Source organism: Microcaecilia unicolor, chromosome 3, assembly GCF_901765095.1.
Source record: "Microcaecilia unicolor chromosome 3, aMicUni1.1, whole genome shotgun sequence".
NCBI classification, from domain to species: Eukaryota; Metazoa; Chordata; class Amphibia; order Gymnophiona; family Siphonopidae; genus Microcaecilia; species Microcaecilia unicolor.
In genome coordinates, this window is record NC_044033.1 from 118907958 (window position 1) to 118925867 (window position 17910).

A 17910-nucleotide genomic window follows, 5' to 3' on the forward strand; every position below is an offset into this window, starting at 1 on the left:
TGCACACTTCGACTTCCGCCTGATTTTCAGACCAGGGGAGAAGAACGTCCAGGCGGATGCCTTGTCCCGCAGTTTTGAGGCTCCCGGGGACCAGGAAGAGCCATATCCCATGTTGAACCCGGCCTGCATTCCTTCCATATCCGGGGCAAGGGCCGCGTGCCAGAAGGCAGTACCAGTGGGTCTCCGGAGGAAGGTGCTGCACTGGGGGCACGCTTCTGAATTCGCCGGACACTTCGGGTTCCACAAGACCCTCAATCTGATCTCCCGGTCGTACTGGTGGCCGCGGATGGCGCAGGATGTGCGGCAGTATGTGACCACCTGTCCGGTATGCACCCGAACTAAGAGTTCCCATCAGAGGCAGTGGGGCTTGATGCAGCCCATGCCGGTACCACAGCAGCCCTGGGAGGACCTGTCCATGGACTTTATCACTGATCTGCCGGCCTCCCAGGGCAACACCGTCATCTGGGTGGTGATAGACCGGTTTTCCAAGATGGCCCAACTTTGTTCCAATGAAGACCTTGCCCACTGCAGCCAGCCTTGCCGCCAGCTTCATCACCCACATCTTCAGGCTCCATAGATTACCCCAAAGGATCATCAGTGACCGGGGCTCTCAGTTCACCTCCCGCTTTTGGAGAGCGCTTTGTTCAGCTTTTGGGGTAACCACTCTCTTTTCCTCAGCGTACCATCCGCAGACTAACGGTATGGTGGAACGGGTCAACCAAACCGTGAAGGCGTTCCTCCGAGCCTACTCGAATCAGCGCCAAGATGATTGGTCCACCCTGCTACCCTGGGCGGAGTTCGCTTACAACAACAGTCTGCATTCAGCCTCCCGGACTACACCCTTCAGCACCCTCTATGGGCGTCATCCTCGTCTACCTCCACCAATTTCCCCCGCTGAGGTTCCACCTCAAGTTCAGTCCACGGTCCAAACACTTCAGGAAGCATGGAAGAAGGTTCAGGAGCAGCTGCGCCGGGCAGCGGTCAAGGCCAAGGAGATGTATGACCGCAAGAGGCAAGCAGCTCCCACGTTCCAGCCAGGAGAGAAGGTTTGGCTAAGCACCCGGTACCTGAAGCTGCGGCTCCCATCACTCAAGTTTGCCCCTCGCTTCATCGGGCTGTTTGCGGTGCGCTCCAGGATAGGCGCGGTGACTTATCGGCTGCACCTGCCCGGTCAACTCAGAGTACACAATCCCTTCCACGTGTCTCTCTTGAAACCTTTCCGCAGGTCCAAGTGGCATCCGGAACCCAAGAGGGTGGTCGTTCCAGAGAGTGATCCAGACCCCGAGTACGAGGTGGACCGGATTCTGGACTCGAAGCTACGTGGAGGGAGGTTGTTCTACCTGTTGTCCTGGAAACACTTTGGACCCGAAGACGACTCCTGGGAGCCAGCAACCAATGTCCATGCTCCAGACCTGGTCCGTGAGTACCATTCCCTCCATCCTAATCGATCCGGACCAGGGAGACGGGGGAGGCGTCAGGGGAGGATACTGTTACGTTCCTCACCTGATTCCAGGCCTGCGCGTCTGATTCGCCGGTGAGGTGCGGTCCGGCAGAGCTAGCCTGCTTTTTGATGTTTCTCCAGGATGGGTCGGTTTCAGTTTCCCAAGTCTGGCAGCCGTCATTCGGCTTAGAGCACAGGCAGCGGCCATCTTGTATAAACGAGATCAGGAAGGAACTCCATATTTGGTCTTGGGAGGATCTCCTATGGGGGCAGCCATGTTGGCTTCACCTGAGTGTGGTTTGCTCAGATTTCCTCACTATTTAAAGCACTGCCTCCAGGCCTTCATTGCTTCGGCCTCATTTGTTCTGAGGAGTTGCTGTCGGAGTGCTGTTCACCGACTTTCTTCTGTTCTTGTTTTTTCCTGTGTACCAGACCTTGGCTAGTTATCTCGGATTTCGCTTGTTTGCTGCCTGCCTTGACTCTGGACTGATTTGACTATTTCTTTGCCTGTTGGAGTACTGGTTCTGGACTGTGTCTGTTTCCTGCTATCCTGGTCAGCGGCTGTGCAACCCCCTTCGGTTCCTGAAGTCCTGGTGGCCGCCTGCAGCTGGGGGCTCAACTCCCGGTGAACGGTGGTCGTTTCCCAGGTGAAGCTAGGGGTTGTCTGGCTGCCTGACCGAGTGCGGTGTCACTCCATCTCTGCCGTGCTCAGTCGGGGCACAGGGGCTCACCACTACCGGGTCATAACAATAGCAGGTTTTACCTTTTTCAGTAAGGCCATGGGCTGGGGCCAACCACAATCGCGTTTCTTGGTGCACAGTACGCTAAAGGGCTGGGCTCGGTCCACACCGCGGGTGGAGGATGGGTGCAAGCCAATCACACACACGCTTCTGCTGGGTATTTTGCGCACTTTGGACCAAATAACATCCACGGATTACGAAGCAAAATTATTTCGGGCTGCATATGCCTTAGTTTTTTACAGGGCTTTCCAGGTGGGGGAATTAGTAGAAAAGAGACAGTCGGTAGTGGAGGTGACTGGAGTGTTGCGGAAGTGTGTGAAGATTGTGGACGGCGAGCTCCGCATACAGTTGTTACGGTCCAAAACGGACCAGACAGGGAAGGGAGACACTATTGTGTTGAAACAAGTGAGGGGCTTGCAGGCCTGTCCAGTGGGGCTGTTAGAGGCCTATCTCAGGGAACAGCCGGAGGGCCCCCCCCCTCATATTTCATGCATGTGGATGGGTCCGTGCTGACGAGGTACCAGTTCACAGCCATCCTGCGTAGGTGTTTGGTCAGTTTAGGTGAGGATCCTACGAGGTTTGGCACTCATTCCTTCCGCATTGGAGCAGCGACGAGTGCGAGTCAGGCAGGGCTAGGAGAAGCAGCCATCCAGGGCATTGGAAGGTGGTCCTCCGGAGCGTAGAAGGCATACATTCGGCCTTAATGAGGGGGGGTTGTGGGGGGGTGGCAGTTGGAAGCGGACCTGGGCCTACCCTGTCTGTGTAGCATCTTTTCACCTACGGTATGCTTTTCTGTCTGTCTAGTTGTTGGGGGTTGTCAGCCGGTGTGTGCATCCCCAACTCGTGGCTGCCCATCTCCCCTAGATGCTGGCGGTGAGACATCCAGGGTGTGGATTATCGGGCATTCCTTCATACATTGGGCGAGCAGCAGAGCAGCCTGGAGGCCGGGAGGCATTCATTTAAGCTTGGTGCAATGAGGGATCCGGATATCTTGGTGGGGACAGTGCGGCATGCGATGGCATCAGTTGGTGCCCTTGCTGTATCGCCTGTGAGACAGGACCCATCACCCTCGGCTGCTGGTAATACATATGGGCGGTAATGAAGTGGACAATTGGACTGGCAAGCAACTTATAGATTCAGTTAAGGATAACTTGAGATTGGTGATAGCATGGTTCCCGACATCATACCATGGCCAGCCCGTTTGCTGGCACGCAAGTGGCAACGAGGCTTGCACAAAGTAAATAGGCAGATTGGGGTATGGATACTAGCTATGGGGGGTTGCCAGATTAAGCACCCTTGGGTGGACACACGGTGCACAGGTTTATTTGCTACAGACGGAGTGCATCTGTCAGCGGTGGGGCTGGATCTTTTCTTAAATGATTTGCAGGAATGTATCGAAGCCACCAGTGTGGAGGGCTCTCACTAGGGGGCAGCTTGTGGGGGAGGGGGCTTTGCAGTGCAAGAGCCCTCCCCCGGTGGCAAAAAACCCGAGCTACAGAGAATAGGCTCAGGGGTGAGCCGGTGCAGAAGTGGGTCGGGTGACCCGGTGGAATGTGTGGAGGTCCACACAGGCCTTGGCTCTTGCTGAAGTGGCAGAGTCGGAAGAGGTCGGCTGGAGGACGAGGCCACTTGCTGTCAGGGCAAGTGGCGGTGGGGGGCAGCGGTTGCTGCGGTGTGACTGTAAAAAATTGTAGCTCGGGCAAAAGGGGGGTTGTTATGTTATTGTTATGTAAGTAATGTTAATAAAACAAGCTGCGACCTGTGTTATCCCACACTGGTGTGTTGTGTTATTGAGAAAGAAGGAGTACGGGGGGGGGGGGGGGGTCAATTAGCCTGAACCAGGGGTACCGGCTCCAAGGATTATTGGGTGAGCTGCTTTCCTTTTAATGACTGCTGTTGTGGGTTTCCCAAAATCAGCAGACAGGGCTAAATTCGAAGCAGACTTAAGAAGGATTGTTAGAAAAAAAAATCAAATAGAAGATAATTAAACATCTCACATCAGCTTTTAACATGCGCAAAGAATATTTTATTTACATTGTTCTTAAATTCATATTTTAAGCTTTATTCTTCAAAAGACTGATTTAGCCTTAAATAAAACTTATTTTAGTTATACTTTAAATATCCATACTTTATACTTTTCTTCCTTTTAATTTTTATTATATTTTGTGAAACACTCATATTAATCCATCCAAAAATTGGATTGGAAAAATTTGTAGGTAAATAGCCACAGATGTAAACTGGCCACACAAGAATACCCTTTTCAGATTACCCCTTTGGCGAAAACAGTATCACTGCTGCATTACCATCAAGCCAGGAATCCAAAGGTACCTCAGACAAAAAAAAAATCAAACTTTTTAAAAAGCTATAAACTGCATAACCATATTAAAATCTTACAGTTGTACTTTAGAAAGGTTTTGAGCCAGTTTGGTACGTCTGGTTATAAAAAGGAAGAAAATGTAATGAGTTGCAGTCCAGAGTAGCAGCCAATAATTCAATCTCCCCCAGCCCTCTCTGTCTCTCCACCCCATACCCTCCTTGATAGATGCCCATTAAAAGCTGCTGACGTCAAAAAGGACAGCCATTTTTGATGAAGGCAGAGCTGTTTTCCATTGAAGAAGACTAGAGGACGTCAGGCAAGGCAGTTCTTGCTTCCCTGCAGCAACAGCCTTAAATCAGTTCTTCTGCCTTAAAGAGTCTAGTTTCCATGAAGGGACTATGCTGAACTGAATTCCAAAGAAACCAAGGTAAAGGAAGCAAATTTTCTGTACAGTCAGCTAAAAGAAATATTGTGGGAAGGCAGTGGGGCAGACTAAATCCAAAGCCTGTTAAACCGAATTTTAAAGCAAATCTTTCTGTATTTGCACTTATTCTATTTACAGTCATGCACTGTTTCTGATATACAGAAACAAGGTTCTTAATGGTGAAATAAAAGGGTTTTGTTTAGATTTAGGGGACGGGAGACTGTTGCCTTTTTTTTTTTTTTTTTTTTTGTTCCATCGAGCTGCATAGTTTGATTTATGATCATATGCAGTGTGAAGACTAGGCAAGCGCTGGTAGTTGGTTTTCAACCGAAGCAGCACCTTGGACAGCTCCGGTCTGCAGTGTGGTGCAGATGCTCTTGTGGCTTTCTTGTCGTGTGTATACAGTACATACATAATCTGTCTCTGGCGCTGATGTGTCATTGCAGCATGCTATCTCACTCGCATGCACCAGATGCTCCGCAAGAGCAATCTGGTATGAATACAACATCCAACATTAAAAAAAAACATGTTCTTCGTATATGTGTTATGCTATTCATGAATAAAAGTCTGTGATGGGCGAACCTACATGTCCCACTACAGGCATAATGGAAATAATGTAATAAGGGTGTTAATTTTTTTTCCGGTTTCCTATCTATACTTTTCTGTGCTTGCCTAAAGCATGCTAATGTATTGCGCATACAGCCTTGATCTAGGTTACAAGAGAGGTGTGTTAACTGTGCACTCTTTGTTAAACCGAAGAAAGATGTGATTCGATTATTCAGGGTGCATTATGGCATACAGAAGATTTTTTTAAATGATTGAAACTTCACCGGGGTGCAATCCTGCCGCACGTTCAAACAGTTCTGCGTAGTTGCGTCAAAGGAAAGGCAGCAAAGCTGCTAGATTTACGTGCTTGGGCATTAATAATTAGGACTGTGTTTGTTAGCCTCTAGTGGAAGTGGGAGGGAACTGCTCTGCAGTGCAGCTCAATAAGAAGGCAGATTTTAACTATTCACCTGATAGTGGGAAACCGGGAAAATTAACACTTTGTTTTATGGTTTTAAACCCTGAACTGTCTTAAGCAAGATCGCCGATCATTTTCCAACCGAAAAGATGGCAGAAAATCATGTTAGAGTAGATGTGGTATATGCCGTGCGCCACCCACTTTCCTTAAAAGTGCAGCTAAAGTGTGGCTGGGAACGAAGGATACTGATCAATTGGTTTTGCAGCTGGTCACGCCCAGCTATGGTTTCTGTTAGACTCAGTAAATGTTGCAGTACTACCTTAAATACCATTCGGATATGTAAGCTATTTGGGCTTCTGAAAAGTTAATGAACTGTAAGTGTGTGCCTCCCATTGTGTTTTAACTAAGTCCCACCGCAGTATTGACAGTGCTAATCTCTTCATGGGTAAAATCATTGCTGCCTGAGACCTGGGAGTTAATACTGCAGTGATATGATGTATTTCGCAGTATCCTGCATTTCACAATGTGCCAAGTAGAGGAGGGAGTCTGTGTTCCTGAGATCAAAATTTTCTGCTGATTTTTAATATCACGATAAAGAAACCTAAAATTGCATATAAAACAGGATACCTTTTTTCTGCTTTTGCAACTTTTATTCTTTGTAATAGAAGATATTCTGTGTTATTCCTGGAAGATGCTAAATTTTAGGTACTCAAGTTTATGCATAGTTTTACCTTTCCAATAATACTGTTTTCCAAACAGAAATAAAAATGCTGAAATCAAGAATTACCTTTTATTTCTGCATTATGATGGAAATCTAAATTAAAGGTAACAAAATCCCTTAAAACTGAGCAGGGGAAATCCCATCATTCTACAGAGGCACAGCTCTGCAGACAAAACAAAATCACACGTAGCAAACGGAGATTAGTAAATTACAAGTGTATTTACTTACTATTCCCTTCTGGACTGTAATCTGTAGAGGACGGCTGGGCTTAATCACTTCTAATAGAAAGCTACCTACTGTGTTCAAGCTATATTATGATGAAATGAGTATATTATAGACCTAGAGTACGTTGTATAGTTCGAGCAATGGTTCCCAAACCTGTCCTGTAGGAACACCAGCCAGTCAGGTTTTCAGACTATCTGCACTGAATATTCATGAGATTGGTTTGCATGCAAATTTCTCTTATGCAGAAAACCTGACTGGCTGGAGTTTTCCCCAGAACAGATTTGGGAATCACTGGGTTAGAGCATTAATCCTTGGAGCCGGGACACGTTCGACCCGGCATCCCCCCCCCCCCCCCCCCCCAATTACCTTTGCTTTCCCCCATACCTCATCAGTCAATACCTCTTCTGCACACAATTGAGGGATAACCATAGGCCGCAGCTTGATTTATTAACATTTAAACTTTCAATTAACATCAGTAAAGGATAACCCCACCCCCGAGCTACAGTTGTCAGAGCATAACATCAACAGCTGCCCCCCCCCCCCCGTCCACCGCCCGCCATGATAGCAAAGCAGCAACTTCCGCTTCCTGTTGTCACCGCAACTCTTCCTCTTCCCGGCTCCGCCCTAACAGCAAGAGCCCTGTCCCGTGTGGACCTCCACACATTTATCCCAGGTCGCCTGACCTGCCTTTAATGACCCGGCTAATCCCCATGAGCCATTGCTCCTATAGCTCAGGTTTTTGCCGCTGCGACAACTCCAACGCCATTCACCTGAAAAAACCAATTCCACAAAACAACAAAGGAAGACTCGCCCCCTCAAATTCAATGTGAGGACAGGAGGGAGGGCAAAGCCACCTCCGAGGATCAGGAAACTCCCTGAGCCTCGGAGGAATCCCAGCCCTTATTCCCTCCCAACTGCCCCCCCCCCCCCCGCAACCTCTCCAACAATCAGATGCCAAGATCGTGCTCAAGGGCTGGCCGGCTTCTTTTAATCCGACCAATCACGCCAGCCCTTGAGCCCTCCGACCGAGAACACTGATCCCTCCACCCCACCCCCCACCCACGCACTCCCTCCTTCCTGCTCAGAGCCTTCTTGAATGGGCCCAACCCTCATTTAACTGGGTCTGTCGAGACAAGCTCTTGGGCCTTTCTTTAGTTGAGAACCAGGTGAACTTGGTTCAAATCCCATTGGAGCTCCTTGTGATCTTTGGCAAGTCACTTAGGGCCCCTTTTACTAAGCCACTTAGGCCCCTATGCGCACCCAATGTGCACCAATATGGAGTTATTGCCCAACTACCGCGTGGCTCTCACGGTAATTTCATTTTCAGTGCGTGTCCGATACGCTTGTCGGAAAAATATTTTTTATTTTCCGGTGCGCATAGCAGACACGCGTCTGATGCGTGTAGGTCATTACTGCCCAAATTCTTTACCGCTAGGTCTATAGCTGGCAGTAAGGTCTCAGACCTAAAATGGACACGCAGCAATTTTGATTTTGCCACACATCCATTTTCAACACACACCAAAAAAATCAGATTGTAATTATCACCTGAGGAGCAGCAGATGCTCCTTCCACTGCCAGTCAGATGGGATTTTGTTTGTGTGGTGACTCTACAGGATTTGGAGACCACTAGTCTTGAGCATTTTTATTTTGGGTGCTAAGGGCCTGCTTTTTAATAGGGCCAGACACTTTTCAAAATAGCACAAAACACTACAAAGACATAGTCAAAGACCTACAGAGCAAACTTACCAAACCGTAAGAGCCCCTAATTCACCTAATCCACAGTGCTATAAATAGTAAAGTGGCCCTAGAGCAGCAATATACCTACTACTGGGAAACTAGAATAAGCTGAACTGTTACAAATTTCTACACAGATACCACATGATAGCAAAATCCTTTACCTCAGTCACATATGTAGAACACAGATGGATTCACACCATAGGGAACCACAAAAAACAGGCACAAAAACTGAAACAGAGACACCCCCCAAGAAAGCCAGACTCTATAGGCAGGGCAATACTAGTAAAAGAGAAACAAAGGCATTTCATCCTGTACTCTGCTAAATAGAAAAACGGAAAAGACGTACATTTTCTAAACTGGACACATCCCAATCTTTAAAAAGTATTAAATAATATTTTTGTTTTTTCACTGTTGTTTGAGCTTTTCATTTTTCTGGCTGGGCTGATCCCTATCTTTTACACTTCCTTGTGTCAGTCTTCTCCCAAATTATTTTAAAGGTATGCCTTTTCACTTCTTCTCTCCTCTTGTCTTTTTTTCCTTCTCTACATCTTTCTGCCACTGATCTCTCTTTTCATGTTTTTTCCACTTTTCTCTTCTCTGCATTCTTCCTTTCTTTCACCCTCTTCTTAGTCTCCTCCTTTTCAGCTTTCATCTACCAACCAGCTTTTTCCATCTCCCTCTCATTCCCTTTCCGGTACTCCCGTTCCCCCGTCTCCCTCTCTTCCCTAGTTTCCTATCCCCCTCTTCATCTTTCACCCACTCCCTAATCCTCCATTTCCATCTTCAGTACTCACCCTTTCAACCCTCACCTACCCTCACCAGTCTAGCTACATCCCTGTCTCTCTTTCCTTCTCTTGCCTCTAAGCTATTCTTCTATCTCTTACCCTCTACCCCATCTCCTACTGCCTCTCTTTCACCATTATTTAACCTCATTTCCACTCTCATTCAACCCTTTAAGAGACCCATCCCCTTCATCTTGTATCCCTTCTTAATACTCTCATCCCTTTTCAATGCCTTTCATCCTCTCTCCTGTCTTCCAATTCATTCACATCTAAACCCTTTCCCACATTTCCTCCCATCTCTCTTACCCCCCATTTCACTCATTTTCCGAACCCATCAACACACTCCCACTCATACCTACCAATTGCCAGGTCTTCCCTATCCCCTCAAAATCCCCTTTCCATCTCTCCCATCCATTATTCCCTGCTCTCCCCCCTCCCCCCCAAAAATCTCCCACACAACCACCATGTCCCATCCATCCTCTGCTCTGTTCCCCTACCCCCCACCTCTGGGTCCAATCCATCATTTGCTCTGTTCCCTTACCTATTCCCCATCTCTGGAACCCATCCACCCTTTGCTTTGTTCTCTTGCTCCCCCTACCTCTTGGGTCCCATAGTTTATTAGCTCTGTTCCCCTACCCACTACCCCTGTGTCCCATCTGTCTTCTTCTTTATTCCCCTATCTCCCACCACAGAGTCCCACCCATCTTCTCCTGCTTCCAGGGTTTCTGGTCCATTTGACATTTCTTCTCTATGTCCACCATCATTCCCTGTATGTCCCTACCTGTTCTAACATCTCCCCTCTGAATTCTGTCAATTTAATGATACATAAATGACTGAAAGGATGCTAGGTAGCAAGATACAGTAGATGTAGAGACTAAGAGATGATGCAAACAAATGAAAAGACAAATCTTCTCTAAGTTGCCATTCCCTAAGAAAACTGCAAATGATGAATGCTTCTCTTCCCTCCAGCTCCATCCTCGTGAGCCAAGAAATAAGGTCTGTGGACTTCAGTGAGGATTAGTATAGATTTATATTTTGGGACTATGAAGAAACTAAAGTATTACAATGTCTAATAATAATAAATCTTCAAAAGATTGATGTGCACCATACAATGTATTCCTATTCAGTAACCATATACCCTCGGATTCAATATATAGGGCTCAAAATTGCAGATGCAGATATGGGGATGAACCCAATTTGTGCATGCAATTTGAGTAATGAGTCAATTAGTACCAATAATTGGGTATTAAAAAACAATTATTGACATTAATTGGCAACAATTTAGATTTCTGTGTGCATCTCCCTAAGCGCTATTCTATAAAGATGCACGCATAAATCTTTCAGTGTGTAACTGAAAAAGGGATGTGTCCATGGGACAGCCATGGGTGGGTCAATGGCATTCATTAAAGATGTGTGCAGTATTATAGAATTTGGGGAATCCATGCCTCATTTATACATGAGCCTTACACCAGGTTTCAGTTGGTGTAAATCCTTGTGCCAAAAGCTTGGTGCAGATCTTGCTGCTATGCACTGTTCTATAAACATCACTAACTCGTGTGCCATTTATAGAACTGCATTTAGCACACTTTTTTTTGGAACACAAATTTGGGTGCTGTTATAACATGATTGAGGCCAGGCCCTGGAGACAGGATAAACCAGAGCCACACAGCAGGTTAAGGTGAACAAAATAATATTTTATTGAAGGTGTCATATAGGTGTCCTGTTCCATTTATAGGTGGAGAAGAAAAGTGAACAAAAAATCAGTCCTTCAATACAAAAGTATCCCCCTGTGGCCTGCTCCTGCAGGGCCTTAGCATACAATATATAAGACTGGGCTCTGGTATGGCTCCCCAGAGTTACCAGCAAAATAATTAGCAGGTTCCAAGTCAAAGTTGGCCTACCTGACTGTAGCGGTTTTCAGTTCACACATTTATTTTATTTATTTATTTAGTTGTAGCATTTGTATCCCACATTTTCCCACCAATTTGCAGGCTCAATGTGGCTTACATTTGCCGTAATGGCGGTTGCCATTTCCGGGTAATAGAATTACAAATGGTATTGCATTAAGGTACATACATACATGTACATACATACATAGGTGGTGTAGGCATATGCAGTAGGGTGCTGTTGCTTCCCTCTGGGCCTCCTTAGCCTAGCTGTGCCCTGAGCTTTTATACTTCCTAGTTCCTGCTCTCCTGGCTCCACTCCTCCCATGTCACTTCCTCTTTGGGCAGGACTATAGATCTTAAGGTGGTTCTGACACTGTGACAAAGAGGGGCATAATCGAACGCGAACGCCTATGTGTAAGGACGTCCATCTCCGAGAACGGGTCCGTGAAGGGACGGGCCGAACCGTATTTTCAAAAAAGATGGACATCTATGTTTAGTTTCGAAAATATGGCTTGTGCCAGGCAAATGCATTGGATGTGGGCGGTTTTTGAGATCAGCGTTTCCGTTTTTCAGCGATAATCAAAACTGAAGCGGCCCAGCTCAAAAACGACCAAATACAAGGCATTGGGTCATGGGAGGGGCCAGGATTCGTAGTGCACTGGTCCCCCTCACATGCCAGGACACCAACCGGGCACCCTAGAGGGCAGTTTTAAAAAATAGAAACAAACATTAAATTACCTCCCAGGTGCATAGCTCCCTTCCCTTGGGTGCTGAGCCCCCCAAATCCCCCCCAAAAACCCACTACCCATAACTCTACACCATTACCATAGCACTTAATGGTGAAGGGGGGCACCTACATGTGGGTACAGTGGGTTTTGGGGGGGGGGTTAGAGGGCTCCCATTTACCACCACAAGTGTAACAGGTAGGGGGGATGGGCCTGGGTCCACCTGCCTGAAGTCCACTGCACCCACTAAAAACTGCTCCAGGGACCTGCATACTGCTGTGATGGAGCTGGGGATGACATTTGAGGCTGGCATACAGGCTGGAACAAAAAAGTATTTTAAGTTCTTTTTGTTTGGTGGAAGGGGGTTAGTGACCACTGGGGGAGTCAGGGGAGGTCATCCCCGATTCCCTCCAGTGTTCATCTGGTCATTTAGGGCACATTTTTGGGACATTCGTGAGAAAAAAGGGTCCAAAAAAAGTGACGTAAATTCTCGCTAAAAACGCCTATTTTTTTCGACTATCGGCCGAGCACGCCCATCTATCCTCGGCTGATAACCACGCCCCAGTCCCGCCTTCAACCCGCCCACGTCAACTTTATTTGTTCCCGCGACGGAGTGCAGTTGAAGACGCCCAAAATCAGCTTTCAATTATACCGATTTGGGCACCCATGCGAGAAAGACGCCCATCTCCCGATTTGGGTCGAAATATGGGCGTCTTTCCGAAAATAAGCTGGAAAGTATGCTTAAGGGGAAATGGCAGCATCTTATAGACTCCCTCACAGCTGCCATTTACTGAATCTAATCCATACTGTTAGGAGAACACTAGTTATTTGCTTCATTGCCAGATACTTTTAACTATAGAAACAATATTGGGAAATCAGTAAAGCAAGTAGACTGCATATGTTACCCCTAAGACCTGACTTTTCTGAGAAGTTTGAAGAAAATGTGCCAGAGAGAGAGAGAGAGAAACCTTTTCCATTCTTTTGCAATTGCTTTAAATGCCTAGGTTGCATCATTTTAAATGTTTAATGACCTAGTGAAAGGCTGAGTAAGGGGATGGGAAGCAGCAATAGCGATAAAACTCCATTATAAATAAGGTGCACTGTTTATTGATTAAACATGTCATCCAAACAGTTGGCAAAAAAAGAACACCCAATTACAAAATGAGCAATGACAGCCAAGTAAAGTCTGGATAGTATAAATTTTAAAAATATGGTAAAATTATTTCTACCTTGTTGATACAGTTATGCATAAGTCAAAAGAGACAGCCCTAATTGTGGGTCTTAAAGACTGAAATCTTCAGTCTGTAAGACCATTTATGATACTTTAAGAATCTTTATGATACTGAGATTTTAATGTATTTAGTAGGACTTCAGGCTTTCATCCTGATATGGTTAAAAAAAAGTTGATATGAGATTGACCCAAAAAGTTAGGCTTCTGATAGTTAGGCCAGCTTTAAGTATTATGCCTGTCGCACATTCAAAGAAAATGCTTACAATATCCTGGCCACTTGATGCTAGAAATGCATTTGATAAAGTAGATCAGAGTTTCCTTAAATTTTTATGAGCTGTAAGTCTTCCACAGTGCCTGGTAGGCAGCCAGAGGGAGCGCCAGGCACCTGGAGTAAAAATATAAATGTTCATACAAATAAACATCCATACAAAATAGAAAATGTAATAAAAATGTAATACATGATCCAGCTCACTCCTAAAAGTGTGGTCATTACTTAGAAAAGTGTCCCTTTTGGCCATTATAAAACACAAATAAGTCACGTTCTTAAAAAAGATCTTTCTAAAATTACATTGTCTCATATTGTATCAATCAAACCAAACAGAATAAAAGTAAAAATATAGGAGTACAAAATTTGACCAAGAAAGAAAATCATAACTCATAAACAAGCCATATAATCTAGCTCTTTATTTAGACCATTTGGTATAACAGGCCCAAATTCAAATATTATTCTCTGTTCAATCCTAACCAACAATTTATCTACATCACCTCCTCTCCATAAAATATTCAGTCTTTGCAGCATTAAAAAATGGGCATTCCTACTATGCCCATCATCAGACCATTGTTCCCAATCATTATTATCACCCTCAGCAGAGTTTGCCTTTCTACATCTCAACTGTTCCAGTATGATCTGCTCCTGTATGTTCTTCTTTCTATAATGTAATCTTATAATATCACCTAAAGACATTAGCATCTTTGTAACCTCTAACCATCTACTAGAGGCACTGACACCCTGTAACCATTTATCACTGTAAGCCACATTGAACCAGACTTCTTTAAATATAAATATAAATAAAATATTTATTGCATGTTTGACCAAGGGTTTCTTTATACCTGGGGTGTAGCCAGACTTCGGTGGGAGAGGGGTGCAGAGCCGAGGTGAGGGGACACATTATAGCCCCCCCCCCGGCGCCACCAACCCCTCTGCCTGCCCACCCACCCGCCACCAGCACCACCTCCAACAACTTTGACCCCCCCTGCCGACGACCCTCTCGACCCCCCCCGCCTGCCATCGCTGTTTGCTACCTTTGCTGGCAGGGGACCCCCAACCCCCACCAGCCGAAGTCTTCTTCCTTTGTTTGGTTTCTGAGTCTGTCTGATGTCCTGCACGTGTGGTAATGTGAGCGCATCTTTTGGGCATGCGCTGGGCCACTTTTTACTGCTTCTGGGAAAAAGGCCATTTTTTTAATGGGCCAGGAATTGGGCTTGCGCAAAAATTAAAACTAGCATATGTCTAGTTACGGTCCAAGCCCTTACCGCCAGCCATTGACTTAGTGGTAAGGGCTCATGTGCTACCCATGCAGTAACCATGCAGCACACACCAATGTGGCCACACTACTGATTACCATCTGGAACACCCCCATGGTAGAAAATAGAAAAATATTTTCTGCTGCATAATTCGATGTGCACCAAACTCGGAATTACCACCGGGCACACATGGTACCCCAGTGGTAGTGCAAATTTGCCGCACGCTACCCAAGTGTTAGCCCTCCTGCGGCTATGTAAAAGGCCCCCTCAGATATCTAAAAAGCTATCTCCTCTTTACTATAGTTCAATTAAAATTTCACATTTTTATTCAAACTGTTATTTCATTCCTAAAACTCTAACAAATTGTCTTCTGTACCTTTTCAAATAAATAACACATCATCGATGTACCTTTTCCAGGCAATTAACTGTTCATTATACTGATGCATAGTCAGAATTTTTTTTCTCAAAATTGTCTATATAAAGGTTTGCAACAGATGGTGCCATGGTGCAGGCCATTGCTGTATCCTTTGAAGATAAAAAGTCTCTTCAAAGCAAAAATAGTTATCTTTTAAGACAATCTCTGCAAGAGAGAGCAAAAATTCAATAGGCATATGCCTCGGATGATCACATTTTTATAAAGTGCTTCATGAATTATCTCCAGTGCTTCATCTTGTGGAATATTAGTGTATAAAGATTTCATATCTAGAGTGCCTAATATAACATCTTCACTAAAAGCAATGTGATTCAGATATTAATCATATCGGTGGAGACATTCGCACCATCTATTGTGAACCTATATGTAGCAAGTTTTGAAAATAAATTTATGTCAGGGAATAGATATATGGATAATATATTTCTTTGGAAAAGGTATATAGACAATGTCTTTATGATCTGGAAAGGAACAGAAAGTGATTTAAAAGATTTTCATAATTGGTTAAATACTTTGGACATCAATCTCAAATTTCAAATGAATTGCAATAAATAAATCATTCCTTTTCTTGACATTAACATATGTATCAAACAGAATAAATTCCTCACAGACATTTACCGCAAACCCACAGATGTTAATAAATATTTGCATTATGAAAGTTGCCACAGCAAAAGTCTTAAAACTAATCTACCTTACAGTCAATTCCTGCGGCTAAGACAGCTATGTTCAGATCCAAAAACATATACATTTAGATCTAAAGATATGTTTAGACGGTTTACAGAAAAGGGTTACCCACGGAAATGTATAAGAGAAGGTTTTCAGAAGGCCTCCAACATTGCAAGGGAGACATTACTTAGGCCAGGTCATAAAACAAATAAAGATAAGATTGTCTGCACATTACCTTTTACTAATATGTCTTATTCGATTGTCAGTATCATTAAAAAAACATTGGCATGAGAATCTGGAAATATTTAACCAAAAGAAGCTTATTGTTGCATATAAATGGGAGGAGAACCTTAGGGATCTTCTAGTTCCGTCCACATTACCGAATATAGGTGCACCACAAAATAACCTGCCTAGCGGTCACTTTCCCTGCGGTAAATGTTCTGTTTGCAATGTGAATATAAAAACTAGAAGTATCTTTATACAAACAGCAAATAAGGGCTATTTGTGTGTATATATTCCATTGGTTTTTACTAATAAATTATGTTTTGTTTTGTCAACGATTTGCTCCGTTTATTTTCCATCCTATAGAAGGGAATTCCATAAAGTAGAGTCAAGAAGCAAAATGCGGCTTGGCAAGCAGAATATAGACATATCAAAGATGGGACAAGGATAGCTAAGAAATTTTCCTGGGAGGAATGTAAAGGCTGGAGGTGGTGGGGACCGTATGGAATAACTGAAGAATTCAGATAAAGAGGAAAACCAGTATAGAACAATTCTAATGATATATTATGGAATATAACATGCATCAGACTGCACAAGGATTGAAGTTAGAAAAACAGGCCTGTGTTGGAACTTATTGCATAAGTACAGTATATGCAATATACTGGGAAAATCATGAGTAAGTCTTTGCTATGTACTACATTTGAATGTTTAGCAGCCTGTTTAGCGTTTTGTATCAGTGGGGAAACTGCTTATTTAATATCAGTGCTGGTAAGTTCCTTCCCACAGATCTGATTAGCCTTTAGTGATCTGACTTGCAGATAAAGACTGACAATGTCTCCAGATCAGTAAGCAAATAAAGAGCAATTCTGTAACTGGGCACCTGCATTTATGCACCCTTTGCTTACATGAATGTACAGAACTGTCATAGATAAGTGTACATTTCCATGCTTTAAGTGGCAGCAAACAGGGGCGTAGCCAGACCTCGAGGTGGGAGGGGGCCAGAGCCCAAAGTGGGGGGAGGGGGGTCACATTTTGGTCCGCTGCCCCGCTGCTTCTCCTCCTCTGCCGCCTCGCCGCCTTCTCTCCACCACCCTGCCGCTCCCCACTCATTGCTACCGCTGTACATATCTTGGCTGGTGGAGGACGCCAACCCCCGCCAGCTGAAGCCTTTATCCAGCGCTAGTCTCCGGCGCCGCCAGATTGCCTGCCCTGCTCTCTCTTCCCCTTATGTCCAGCACACATGTTTTAATGAAAATGAGCAAGCTCAGTTTCACTAAAAGGAACACACTGGAGACTAGCGCTGGACGAAGGCTTCAGCTGGCGGGGGTTGAGGACCCCCGCCAGCCAAACCAGGGGACCAGAGCAAATTTGGGAGGGGCCCAGGCCCCCATGGCCCCACATAGCTACACCACTGGCAGCAAAGCAACTAAAACGCTATATTGTAAGTTGCTTGTATAAGGGGCATAGCAAGTACATGCAAGGGTTCGTTCACATGGGTGAAGCAATAGAGGGGCATGGGCGGAGCTGCCACTTATGCATACAACCTACATGATACTGTAAGTTGCACATGCCTTTGTCACACTTAGGTGCCCACAGATACCACCAGGTCTATGGTTTATGTAACTGTAGGCTTGTAAATGTACAGTGTACTGATTCCAAGTTATGCCAACACATAGGGAAATCCACCATGAATGCTCTATAATGCTATATTCTCTGTTCAAACCCCTGAACTCTGGAACTCATTGCCTACACATTTACATCAGTGTTGTTCTTTAGATACATTTAAGTCTGACCTTAAAACTTCTCTCTTTCAAGATGCCTTTTCTAGTGCACATTGATCCCTCTATCTGACCCTTATCTTCAACGATTTGG

At 45.1% G+C, this 17910-nt stretch overlaps 1 protein-coding gene across 1 annotated transcript in view; it reads left to right on the top strand.

The window, feature by feature from the left end:
• Positions 1 to 4821: 4821 nt before the first annotated feature.
• LOC115464710 (synaptosomal-associated protein 25-like) overlaps positions 4822 to 17910 on the top strand; it is a 63988-nt gene continuing 50899 nt past the window's right edge. The window contains exon 1 of the mRNA XM_030195071.1: positions 4822 to 4925. The gene's annotated coding sequence lies outside the window, so the exon portion shown is untranslated. The remainder of the gene's footprint in view (positions 4926 to 17910) is intronic.